Below are 13,328 nucleotides of genomic sequence, written 5' to 3' on the forward strand. Positions count from 1 at the left end.
GCTCCTAGTTCTTATGTTCTTATACCTGGAAACGCCACCACATGGAGGTTCCCCTCCAAATCACTCATCATCCTGATTTGGAAATGTGTTGCCGTTCCTTCACTGTCTCTGGGTCAAAATCCTGGAACTGCCTCCTTAACAGCACTATGGGTTTCCCTACACCACATGGACTGCAACAGTTCAAGAAGGCAGCTCACCATCACCTTCTCAAAAGGCAATTAGGGATGAGCAATAAATGCTGGCCTAGCCAGCGATGCCCACATCCCATAAATGAATATATGAGATGCTGCAAATATAATGCGCTAAGAAGAGATCCAAAACTAAAAGAACAGAAAATGCTGGGTATATCCAGCTTTTGTTTCCTTATTTTCCATTCATCATTGGCTTCATTTTTTTTTTTTAACTGGTCGGTGCAACATCGTGGGCCGAAGGGCCTGTTCTGCGCTGTAATGTTCTATGTTCTATGTTCTATGTTCATCCCCTTTTTCACATGCACCATCATTTTGTTTAGTTATTGAGTCTCTCCTTCCTACACAAGCCTGCCCTTTAGTCTTACTTCCCTGAGCCCCATTCCCTACCTCTGTTTTACACACATTGTATCTCTAACCTTTTTCCAGTTCAGCTAAAAGGTCACTAACCAGAAATGTTAAATTTGTTTCTCTCTCCACAGTTGTTCCCTCATCCACGAATGTTTCCCGCAATTTGTTTTATTTCAGATTTTCAACAGCTTCAGTATTTTTAAAGTTTATTTATTAGTGTCGCAAGTAGGCTCACATTAACACTGCAATGAAGTTACTGTGAAAATTCCCTAGTCGCCACACTCCGGCGCCTGTTCGGGTACACTGAGGGAGAATTTAGCATGGCCAATGCACCTAACCAGCATGTCTTACGGACTGTGGGAGGAAACTGGAGGAAAGCCACGCAGACACGGGGAGAACATGCAGACTCCATACAGACAGTGACCCAAGCTGGGAATCGAACTCGGGTCCCTGGCACTGTGAGGCAGCAGTGCTAACCACTGTGCCACTTTGTTATTAAAGTAAAAATAAATGTGAAGTGGTGGAGGTGGTGGCAGAATAATATTGTCACTAGTATTCCAGAGACCCAGATTAATGATCTGGGGACCTGAGTCCGAATTCCACCATGGCATATGACAAAATCTGAATGTTTGAGGTGGCACGATGGCATAGTGATTCGCACTGCTGCTCCACAGTGGCAGGAACCTGGGTTCGATTCCAGCCTTGTGTCACTGTCTGTGTGGAGTTTGCATGCTCTCCTTGTGGGTTTTCTCCAGGTGCTCCGGTTTCCTCCCACAGTCCAAAGATTAGGTTAGGTGGATTGGCCATGCTAACTTCTCCCTTAATGTTAGAGGGATTTATTGAGTAAAAACATGGAATTGTCAGTGCAGCCTCAATGGACCAAATGGCCTCCTTCTGCTCTGTAGGGATTCTCTTCCGTGATTCTAACAAAGGAAGGATGTTATTGCTACAGAGGGAGTATAGAGAAGGTTTACCAGGCTGATTTCTGGGATGGCAGTTCTGTCATAGAAGAGACTAAGTCGGTTAGGGTTGTATTAATTGGAGTTTAGAAGAATGAATGAGGATCTCATGGAACATATAAAATTCTAACAGGGTTAGACAGGGTAGCTTCAGAAAGAATGTTCCTGATGGTGGGGGAGTCCAGAACTAGGGGTCATAGTTTGAGGATAAGGCGTAAACCTTTAAGAGTTGAAGTGAGGAGAAATTTCTTCACCCAGAGGCCAAAATGTCTGATTTCAAAAATAAATTAGATATAGCTCTCAGGGCTAAAGGGATCAAGGGATATGGGAGGAAGGGAGGGATCAGGATATTGAATTTGATGATCAGCCATGATCAAAATGAATGGCGGAGCAGGCTCGAAGGGCCGAATGGCCTCGTCCTGCTCCTATTTTCAATGTTTCTATGTTTCTAAACACTTGATTAAAAATGCAACAATGGAGAAGCAAAAGGTGGAAGGAAGGAAGCAAGTTATAAATATTGACAACAAGGATAATTGGTGGGTCTGTAATTTTGGGAATTAGAAGAATGCAAGGCTGGAAGGGAAAGGCTACACCCAGAAATTAGCACTGAGTTGGAAAAAGTTAATAAAAAGGAGTGTGAAACAATCAGAACTTTGTTCAACATATTTGCTGGATTGGTGAGGCTCAACTAGACTTTGCCAGCTAATGATAATTGAGGAGAGTAAATTGCAGAGAATGTTTTGGTCGAAGAGAAGCTATCCAAAATATACAGAAGAAATCCTACGTTGCTGTTTCGCTGCAGAGTTAAGTTACAGATCACAAGGGCGTACACTCGTAATCACTGAAACATTAACTTCTCTTACAGCGACACAGTATTTGTAAGCGCACGACTGGTCCATCATCTTACATCAAGCAAATCCGGCACTTACAAGTAACAAAATGCATTTTTGTTTCATTTCAAGTGCACTTTAGTGTCAGCATTCCGAGATAAAATATTGTGCATTGATTTGGATTCTGTTTCTTTTGGAAATAAAATTGTGAATGGCTGGTTCGCAGCCAGATGGTGGTGGTGTTCTCGAGAATTCTCGAGTCGTCTGACAGTCCAGTCTGTTTTCCTCTTGTCAGATTTTGTCAGTTCTCAGCTGGGATGCCAGGTGCAGCATTGCAAGAAGCAGAATGGTCTATCTTGTTGGAAGCTATAGGGGGTTTTTCTGTTATTCTGAGCAATGGCCCTGTTACTTACAGAATATTCTTCAGTGGAGATTGTCCTGTTTGACCTTGTGAGTGACTTTGCATGGTGGCAGCAATGGCTGGAGTAACATGAAAAGGGGAAACGTTATGTGGTTAAAATTGATTCAGGTAAACCACAATGTGGTTTCTCCCTCTCCGCGGTGTGTTTCACGGTGGCGGGTGGCGGGACCTGCTTGCTGGCGGCAGGATCTTATGGTCCCGCCATTGTCAACAGTGCATCCTGTTGAATGCACCCCTCACTGCTGGGAAATCCACGGTGAGGGTGCGCTGTCAGTGGGACTGTCACATCCCGCTGGTGTGAATGGCAGCAAGATTTCGGCGATCATTTTTAAACTTAGGCTTCATTTCCTTTTCTGACCTACACTTGCTACTGGGCCAGCAGTGCTTCAACTTAAAATTCTCATCCCTGTGTTCACTTTTCCCCATGGCCTCACCCCCTCTATCACGGTAACCTCCTCCAGCCTTAAAACCCTCTGGAAACTGTTCCTCAAATTCTGCCCTATTATGCATCCAGGTTGTTTTTTGCCCCACCATTTGTGGCAGCACAGTGGCACGGTGCAAGCCCAGGTTCAATTCTGGCCTCAGTTTCTGCTTATGTGGAGTTTGCCACGTTCTTCCCATGTCTGCGTGGGTTTCCTCCGGGCGCTCCGGTTTACTCCCACAGCCCAAAGGTGTGCAGGTAAGGTGGATTGGCCATGCTAAATTGTCCCTTAGTCTCCCAAAATCTGTAGATTAGAGAGATTAGTGGGGTAAATATATGGGGTTACAGGGATAGGGCCTGGGTAGGATTGTCTTTCGGGAGTCGGTGCAGACTCGATGGGCCGAATGGTCTCTTTTTGCACTGTAGGGATTAGCTGATTCTATGACTTGTGGCTATTCCATCAACTGTTTAAGCCCCAGGGTTTGAAATTTCTTCCCAAAACTTCTCTGTCTCTTTCTCTCCTTTTTAGATTTTCCTTAAAAGCCACCTCTTCGAGTGAGTTTCTCGTCACCAGTTTTAATGTGTTTTAATCTCCAATTTTGTCTGATAACGTTTTCTTTGAAATACGTTGGGCGGTTTAACACATTAATTCCCTGTATAAATGTACATTTTGTTGTTGTCTTCTGTTTCAAGCTCTTTCAGCAAAATCTCTGTCGAGACCATTAATGCTTAAAGAGAAATTCGAATACCCAGTGTTTACCTGCAAGTAATTAAACCCACAAGCATTGATGTTTTTAAATCAAAAACCAACCTTTACTGCACTAATTAAACAAAGCAACCTAACACTACAGTTTGCCAAGACTTAGGCCGGAATCTTACGGCTGTTCCTGCAGGTGGGATTTTCCCATCCCGCTGCAGTGAACAGAGATTTAGCTGGGCGCCAAATTCTCTGACCTCGCTGCAGTGGGAGCGTGGCGTGAACAATTGGTAAGATCGTGCCCTTAGAGTATAAATCCAGTTTCCTCTTTATTTCCTAATTCCCCCCAAGAGGTTCTTTATTCATTACAATCTCTTGATAGTTCATTAATTTATCTTTCAGGAATTCAAACCAAGTCTGCCACAGCTCTCCAGAATTCACTTGGATTTCTCCTCAGTCTTCCAGTTATTCTCCGAGGAATGAGATTACATGGAGATCCTTCCATTAGTTTTTGGCTAAGCAACCCTCCAATTTTCCTTCAAAAGCCTCAAGACTATGGACTTCTCAGCTCAAGCTTGGGCCTCAATGCATTCTTGCTCAGTGATTTAAAAATCAGGGATACAACTAGTTCCCGATGGCTGCTACACACTTTACCCTGGCATTTGATAGACAGCAACTCCGGGTCTATTCCTGTAGCTCCTACACAGCTCTTAGTTTGGTCGGCACTAAAGGACAGTGGCATTGCAGCTCCTGGCACACCCAGTGGTTAGCACTGCTACCTCACAGCAGCAGGGTTCCGGGTTCAATTCTGGCTTTGGGTGACTGTCTGTGTAGAGTTTTCCCATTCTCCCCGTGCCTGCGTGGGTTTCCTCCGGGTGCTCTGGTTTCCTCCCATAGTCCAAATATGTGCAGGTTAGATGGACTGGCCATGCTAAGTTGCCCCTTAGTGTCAGGGGGATTAGTGGGGTAAATGCATAAGATTACAAGGATGAGTGGGATTGCTGTCGGGACAGGCTCGATGGGCCGAATGGCCTCCTTCTGCACTGTAGGGTTTCTATGATTTTGCCTCCCTCTCTCTGCCTGTTTCCAAGCTGAACCTTTTATGAGGAAACACAGAAAAACAAGCAGAAGGGTGCCTCACTGAATGGCCTATCTCCATAGCAATGCGGCACAACTGGGATGTTCCCAAACAGAAATGTAAATTAATTTTCTTTTACCTTCAAAAGAATCCTTTGATTCTGGGAGCCACATGAATATTTTTTCATCTCTAATGGAGTTCATGGCTCTCTTTGCAGAATTGCCGATTCCACAAAGAAACCCCAAAGTACACAACGATGCTTTTGTCTACTTTAATCTGGGAACAACTTGAAAACATGACATCCTTTATGGAAACAACACAAACCATCTGTGCCTAGCAATAACTCAAAGAAGCCTCATCTATTGTTTAAATGTTCTCACTTCCAATTCTAATCTAATTAAATAAACAGGGGTTCCCCTTTGAAATGTAATTACCTCAGGCCTATTTGAATCACGCTGACTTCAGGGTTATTCACCAGTTTCCTAAGCAGATGTTTCAATTTATCTACGTTTAAATTCAATTCCTAAACAAAAAATCATTTTCTAGGAACTTTCAAGCGGTTATTGGATGGGCACATGGAGCACACCAGAATGATAGGGAGTGGGATAGCTTGATCTTGGTTTCGGACAAAGCTCGGCACAACATCGAGGGCCAAAGGGCCTGTCCTGTGCGGTACTGTTAAAAAAAAACATATGAATTATGGAATCAGATAATTGTAACATGAGGCTGATGGCTAATTTGGGCCAAAGTACCCAGTGAATATTTGCCTTTGTAACTTTCCTTGCAGTTTTCAACATAATCTAACTTTCCAACAGGAAATGGTAAAGTTTTACAAACTTCCATGATTGGCTGATAGGAGATGCAGCTGATGTGATCAAAATGCAACCTCGCCACAAAGCTTCGAAAGAGATTTTTTGGTTGAATTTTTGTGTCATGGAGAAAGCTTCTGCAAAATAAAATAAATTTGACCATTTGCAGGGGCAGGAGGGTGGTTTATTTTAAATGGATCTGCGACAGTTTTTATTGCTTTCCTGTCCAGAACAAAGTCCATCTTTGAGTCAGGTTAAATGTTTTTGAGCTGAAAATGGAGCAGAAAAGTCCATGTATTTGGCAATCAAGGGACGTGCAAACAACGGAACTCTGGAATGAGGCAGACACATGGCGGTCTGTGCCACTAAACCATCCATTGGCCTTTTTCCCTCTTATGTGAGCTTTCCTCTCAACCATTGGTTGAATGTGTGGCATCATTCAATTCTGGGATGTTGCCCAAGTGAGCAGAATTCATTTACGAGGTTAGGCTTTGAGCGTTGGAAAATCTAATCGACTGAGACAGGCATCTCAATTGATCCAGATCATGTCTGCATTTCTTTCCCTAATCCCCTCTCTTTCTGTCTCTCTTATACATATTCACACTTTTAGGATGAGTTGGTGGATAATGATCTGAACACAGCTCTAGCCTACTTTTCCGCTTGCTAGACTGCAGACACTGGCGTCCACTGTAGCAGCATCTTGTGTGGAACACACATTATCCCCGGTTCAATTCGGAGAATTGCCTTTGCTATTGAGCATATCATTGAGGATTCCCATTAGACACAGGGCAACCAAACAAGAAAAAGGAATCTCCCTCCCTTTTGCTCCGATAAGTGACTTAATGATAACTCCGGAATAGGAACACCGATTAGACCAGTTTGATACTTCCAATTCCCTCGCACCTTGCGAAGAAAAAAAATGCCTAATTAATGGCAGTTCCTACAGAATTGGTCAGTTACTGGTTGTACCTGTTCGGTCCAGCCAAAAGCTTATTTCCTTGGGTCACTTCTGTGCTATGAGTATCTGTTTCAAATATTTTCCTGGTTTTTTTTGTTGAAGACAGAAATGACAGTAAAACACACAAATCTAATTTCATGCTGTTTTAATTAGTTCGATTAACTATTGTGTGCCAGCGCTACAGTGGTACTTGCTGATTTTATGGCAAGGTGCATAAAAATGCCAGAGAGACATGCGATGCCTAGGAGTTATAAACCGTCACTTGACAGGCAATGTCTAAAACCCTTGCTTACAAAAGGAATTTTAACAAAAATACTTGGCACGGTTGAGATACAATATAAATTGCAATGAGTATGATAGTCACTGAATATAGTGGCATTTCACTAGGGACTTGATGTTGAAACAGACGATTCCTTGGGGGGCCCCGTGCACCTACTTGACATGGCACACAACATGCATGTGACATTGGTATGAGAATCTAATTCAGAAATCTTTTGAGCTTTACTGCAGATCAAAACAAACTAAAGCACTGAAGGGTATCAAGAGACATAATTGGATGTAAACAGATGAAAGGAATACTGTTATTCAATTTACAAGCCACATTTGCCATTGTCTCATTTCTAAAGCTCTCCAGGTTTTCTCTTTTTCTGATGAGTACAGGCTGGTCCCCACTGTACGGGATTATTTTATAACGTGAAATTGTCTTCTCTGTGGACTCTTCTGTGTCCATGAGCACACACAAAAATAATTACTGTTTCATCAAAGTTTAATTACGTGATGCTATTAAAACCTGACAAAGGGCTGAATATTCATTTTCAGAAGACACAGACTGTGTAGCAACCTGCACAGCAACCAACAATGCATGGCGTATGTTTGAGAGTCTTTGACTTGACACAATTCCCACGTATTTTATCGAAATGCTTATTCTCAATTTTATTTCATAAATTTGATACATCAATGTAACAGTGGCTAACACAGCTGCTTCACAGCACCAAGGGATTTGGGTTCGAATCCAGCCTCGGCTGACTGTCTGAGCGAAGTTTGCACGTTCTCCCCGTGTCTGTGTGGGTTTCCTCAGGGGCTCCAGTTTCCTCCCACACTCAAAGATGTGTAGGTTAGGTGGATTGGCCATGCTAAATTGCCCCTTAGTGTCCAAAGATGTGCAGGTTAGGGGGATTGGCCATGCTAAATTGCCTCTTAGTGTCCAAAGATGTGCAGGTTAGGGAGATTGACCATGCTAAATTGCCCCTTAGTGTCCAAAGGTGCGCATGTTAGGGGGATTGACCATGCTAAATTGCCCCTCCGTGTCCAAAGGTATGCATGTTAGCAGGATTGACCATGCTAGATTGCCCCTTCGTGCCCAAAGGTGTGCATGTTAGCGGGATTGACCATGCTAGATTGCCCCTTAGTGCTCAAAGATGTACAGGTTAGGTGGATTGGCCATGCTAAATTGCCCCTTCATGTCCCCAGATGTGTAGGCTGGGAGGATTAGCGGAGTAAATACATGGGGTTATGGGGATAGGGCAGGGGGTGGGCCTGGATATGATGCTGAGTCTGGGCAGACTCATTGGGCTGAATGGCCTCCTTCAGCACTGTAGGCATTCTACAGTTTTATTCTATAATGCACCCCAAAGCAAAAATAGTGAAGAGGAAATACTTAATACAGCAAAATTTGTATAAACATTACACAGTTTCTCAGAGGACATCGGGTATACTGAATGATGTAAAGATGTTTGGTTAAACTTAATAAATGGGTTTAGATGCAATTTCCCAGTGAAATTATAGGGCAGGATTTTATGGCCTCGCTCATCCTCAAACCGTAAAATCCCACCCAAGGTCAATGGACCCTCCCATGGTCCGTCCCTTGCCCGCTCTGATTCCCGTGGTGGATTGGGCGGTAAAATTCTGGCCATGATCTTAGTTTCCTCATATAAATAGATAGAAGACTCAAAGGTCATTGCCTTGTTAGTGGGATTTTAACTCTTTAGTTACATTTAGGATGGCACTGCGGCACAGTGGTTAGCACTGCTGCCTCCCAGCGCCACGTATCCAGGTTCGATTCCCAGCTTGGGTCACTATCTGTGTGGAGTCTGCACGTTCTCCCCATGTCTGTGTGGGTTTCCTCCGGTGCTCCAGTTTACACCCACAGTCTGAAGGATGTGCTGGTTAGGTGCATTGGCCATGCTAAATTCTCCCTCAGTGTACCCGAACAGGTGCCGGAATGTGGCGACTAGGAGATTTTCACAGTAACTTCATTGCAGTGTTAATGTAAGCCTACTTGTGACACTTAAACTTAACTTAAATTTAACATTTACTGGCACCCATGAACGGAAATCACAAGATTTCTTGGGGTTGGTCGGTGTAATGTATTGGAAAATTGTCTTCTTTTACGAGCTAAATTGGAAAGAAGCCCATGCTGACATGAAGAAGTTTCCACTTTCAGCTGAATGCTGCATTTACAATAAGCTTAGACTGTCAAAACTTAATTGTTGGGCACAAGTCCACTTCACACAAAACTGCCCACGATTTAGAAAGAATTTATTGACTACCAGAACTACTTAAAGGGAAAATGTTAACATGCCACATGAGTAGCATAGAGACTGTTGCGAAAGTTCACATGAATGTTTAATGTAAGGAGAGATCTGAATAGTCTACATCATCAGCAAGCGCATGCGCTGATATCAGCGAGTAAATCCATTAATCAGCGCTGGATCCATTATAAGTTTAAAAATCCGTGTGAGGTTTAATCACGGATTTGTTCCCATGGCTCTTCGCATGGTGAATTCTTATCAAACAGGAACAAGAGAACCACACCTCTGTTCTGGCAGTTCCAAAGCCAAAGCGCTGGAGAAATAGAATAATGCACACACATTTCATTTTGGGTATAATACTGGTGCAAGAATGATTACTGAAAGGCAGAATTGATAATTAAGTAAAATAATCACTGCATCATTTAAAAAAAAATTATTCAGCATTAAAGGTTATAATTTTATAAAAACACACCAGTGAAAATGTGTTTGTTTATTAGTGTGACAAGCAGGCTTACATTAACACTGCAATGAAGTCACTGTGAAAATCCCCTAGTTGCCACACTCTGGCGCCTGTTCAGGTACACTGAGGGAGAATTTAGCACGGCCAATGCACCTAACCAGCACGTCTTTCAGACTGTGGGCGGAAACTGGAGCACCCGGAGGAAACCCACACAGACACGGGGAGAACGTTCAGACTCCACACAGGCAGTGATCCAAGTTGGGAATCGAATCCAGGTCCCTGGTGCTGTGAGGCAGCAGTGCTAACCGCTGTGCCACCGTGCCACCCCCTGTATTTTATTAACAAATAGAGAGAAGGTTTTTTTTAAAAAAAGCACAAACATTGAACATCATTTCTGATTCATTCATTTTTTGCTGGCAAGTGTAACCAGAAACTTGCAAGGGGATTACAAAGTTATAGGCAGGTTCTTTAATGTTAATGTTTCTTTAATACAAAACACTTGGTAACCGGTAGCAGTTACACCAAAGCAGGGCTGTATCGGTCGATTTGAGTGCTGTTGAGAAGATCGGTTATGTCAAGTATGAGCTCTTTTTACTTCAAGAGCAGAATTTTTTTGTCAGGTTTTATTCGCTTTGGAGGGTGGTTGTGGGGTGGGGGAGTTGGGGGTAAAGGCTACATTGTCTAATTTTGCCCGTCTGTCAAAAATAAGTCACGAAACGGTGTTTGTGTACCCAAATCCAGCAAAACGTATATGACAAAATTCAACAAAAGTAACTGTGGCACTAAGAAAGCTTTTGTAATCCTTGCTACATCCCTGTTAATGCCATTGACCCTTTTTAACTTATGTGCATATTTTTGACAGATGATCAGTCTTTTCGTGGGTACTTTTGAAGTCATTAAAAATATTCTGGTGTTCGCTGAGGTTTTTTTTCCCCGTTTGTCGGGGAAATTAACCCTCTCACTGCCAGTGCTCATCATGACTGTTGATGACATATGACACACAGGGGGCACACTGAGGGGTCGGGACCCCATTGCCTATGCCCAATTAAGTCCAGGGCAGTGAGCTTTGTAGATGACCTTCTTGCCCCAGTGCCTATTAAGTCTCTGAAGTGGGCAAGTAATGCCTTTTTTTTAAGGACCTCATCCTTGTTACCATTGGTATCCAAAAAACGGCAGGCAGGCAGTCACTACATGGGGGACCTGAAAAGCAAACACAGCCCAGGCGGCTGAGCATTGAAGTGGGCTGGTTGAAAGACTTGCCTCAGTTCCCCGATACTTCATCCCAGTTCTTTCCTTACATCTTAGGCTTTCTATCCTCATCCCTCACACCCATTTCCTACAGCCCTTCCATGCGCCTCATACCTTCCATGCCAACTCATGCCTCTCCCAATGGTCCCTCATGCACTCCATGATAACTCATGCACCCCCAGATATCTCCAATAGCTCCTCACACACTCCATGCCAACTCATGGCACGTCATTGCCCATTCACCAGTATACATAATTACTGAGAAGTGAAAAATGTTCTTGACTGACAGCTTTAGGATGTTATAATAGGCTATTTCTTTGCATCTCATTTGTTGATGGCTCAATGTTTATTTGCATAAGATAATGAGGCATCTAGCTTCTGATATTGCTACTCCAAAATAAAACCAAAGTACTGCAGAATTTGGAAATCTGAAGTAAAAACAGAAAATGCTGGAAAAACTCAGCAAGTCTGGAAGCATCTGTGGAGAGAGAAATAGCATTAACGTTTCCATTCCAAGAGTCATACAGACTCGAAACGTTAACTCTGCTTTTCTCCCCACAGATGCTGCCAGATCTGCTGAGTTAATCCAGTATTCTCTGTTGATACTTTAAAAGTCCAATTGAATGACACTCTAATGGCATTGGAGCAACAAAAACTGTTTTTAATGAAATTTTTGAATGGGAACGGGGCTTTCTAAGCAATTCCACACATGTCCTAGTTACCAGAAGGTTCTATGGTCCTGTAGAGTGTGTTATGGTGAATGGGCATGGATGTGTCATGAATTGACATGGAGGTTAAGAAGAGCTTGGGGTTGGGTGAAGGGGCATGAGTTGGCATTGAGTTAGAATGGTGGAGAAAATAGGTGCTATCTTTTGAATCTGCCTTTCAAAAAGTTCCCAAATCCAGATTATGGTTCACAATTCCTCGAAGGGGCTGGAGAAACTGACCCGACTCCATGAGAACTGCGAGGGACGAGGGGGGTACCTCCCCCCTGTAAAGGAACTGGCCAGGTCAGGGGTCGCACAATGGTTAGCGGTGCTGCCTCACAGCGCCAGGGACCCGGGTTCAATTCCGGCCTCAGGTCACTGTCTGTGTGGAGTTTTCACATTCTCCCTGTGTCTGTGTGGGTTTCCTCCGGGTGCTCCAGTTTCCTCCCACAGTCCAAAGATGTGCGGGTTAGGTTGATTGGCGATGCTAAATTGACCCTAATGTCAGGGGGATCAGCAGGATAAATATGTGGAGTTACGGGAATATGGCCTGGGTGGGACTGTGATTGGTGCAGACTCAATGGGCTGAATGGCTTCCTTCTGCACCGTGGGGATTCTATGATTCTATGACTCTATCAGGCTACGGGCTTGCTATCTCCACCTTTATCCTTGGGGCCGCCGAGAATGGGGATGGGAATACCAGAATTGGGTTCCAGTTGACATTTTTAATGACTCCAGAGTCCTTACAACTCTGTGAAAATCCAACCCTCAGTACCTGTTGAAGGGACCCAGCATTGGGTTGGCGGGGGGGGGACCTCCCTCCACCTCATCCCAATGCCGCCCCCCCGCCCCCACTCTACCTTAGCCATCGGCCCCTCCCTGCAATCCCCATCCAGTCCTGTGGCCTGAGTCCCTCACTTGAACTTCGGCCTCTGGCGGGACCATTGCCGACAGCTTTCAGTGGTGATGCTTGCCATGGAGATCTGATTGCCTGGCAGATCCCGGGGGGTGGGCGGGGGGGCGGGAGCACTTAAAATGGTGGGCCTTCCTCAAAGGAAGTGATGCAAGACTCTCACCAGCTTTCCAGCCGGTACGCGAGATCCCATTGCCTCGGTTAAATTCCACCCACAGAGTTGATTTTTTGATGTCAGAAGGAGGATTGTTTTATGATTTCCATCTAACATACTGGCTCAAATGTGCCTAGTTACTCAGTGTAAGAAGGAAGTAATTTGGCCCATCGAGTCAGCACCGACTCTCTGTAAGAGCATCTTAACCAGGCCGTATTTATTAACAACTGATGGAATAGAAAGCGGCAAAACCAGATTTACTGTTGGCACAAAAATATGTCAGCAATGTCAGTGGATAAAATTGCAGAGAAATATTGATCAATCAAGTGAATTGCAAAGTTGTGGCAAATGCATTTCAATGTGGACAAAAATGAGGGCATCCACTATGGACCTAAACTGGAAAGTATAGGCTTCTTCCTAAACAGTGATAGGAATGAAGAGGAGATGCCGGCGTTGGACTGGGGTGGGCACAGTAAGAAGTCTCACAACATCAGGTTAAAGTCCAACAGGTTTATTTGGAACCACGAGCTTTCGGAGCACTGCTCCTTCATCAGGTGAGTGACCTGAGGAAGGAGCAGCACTCCAAAAGCTCGTGATTCCAAA

This window comes from Mustelus asterias, chromosome 18, assembly GCF_964213995.1.
Source record: "Mustelus asterias chromosome 18, sMusAst1.hap1.1, whole genome shotgun sequence".
NCBI classification, from domain to species: domain Eukaryota; kingdom Metazoa; phylum Chordata; class Chondrichthyes; order Carcharhiniformes; family Triakidae; genus Mustelus; species Mustelus asterias.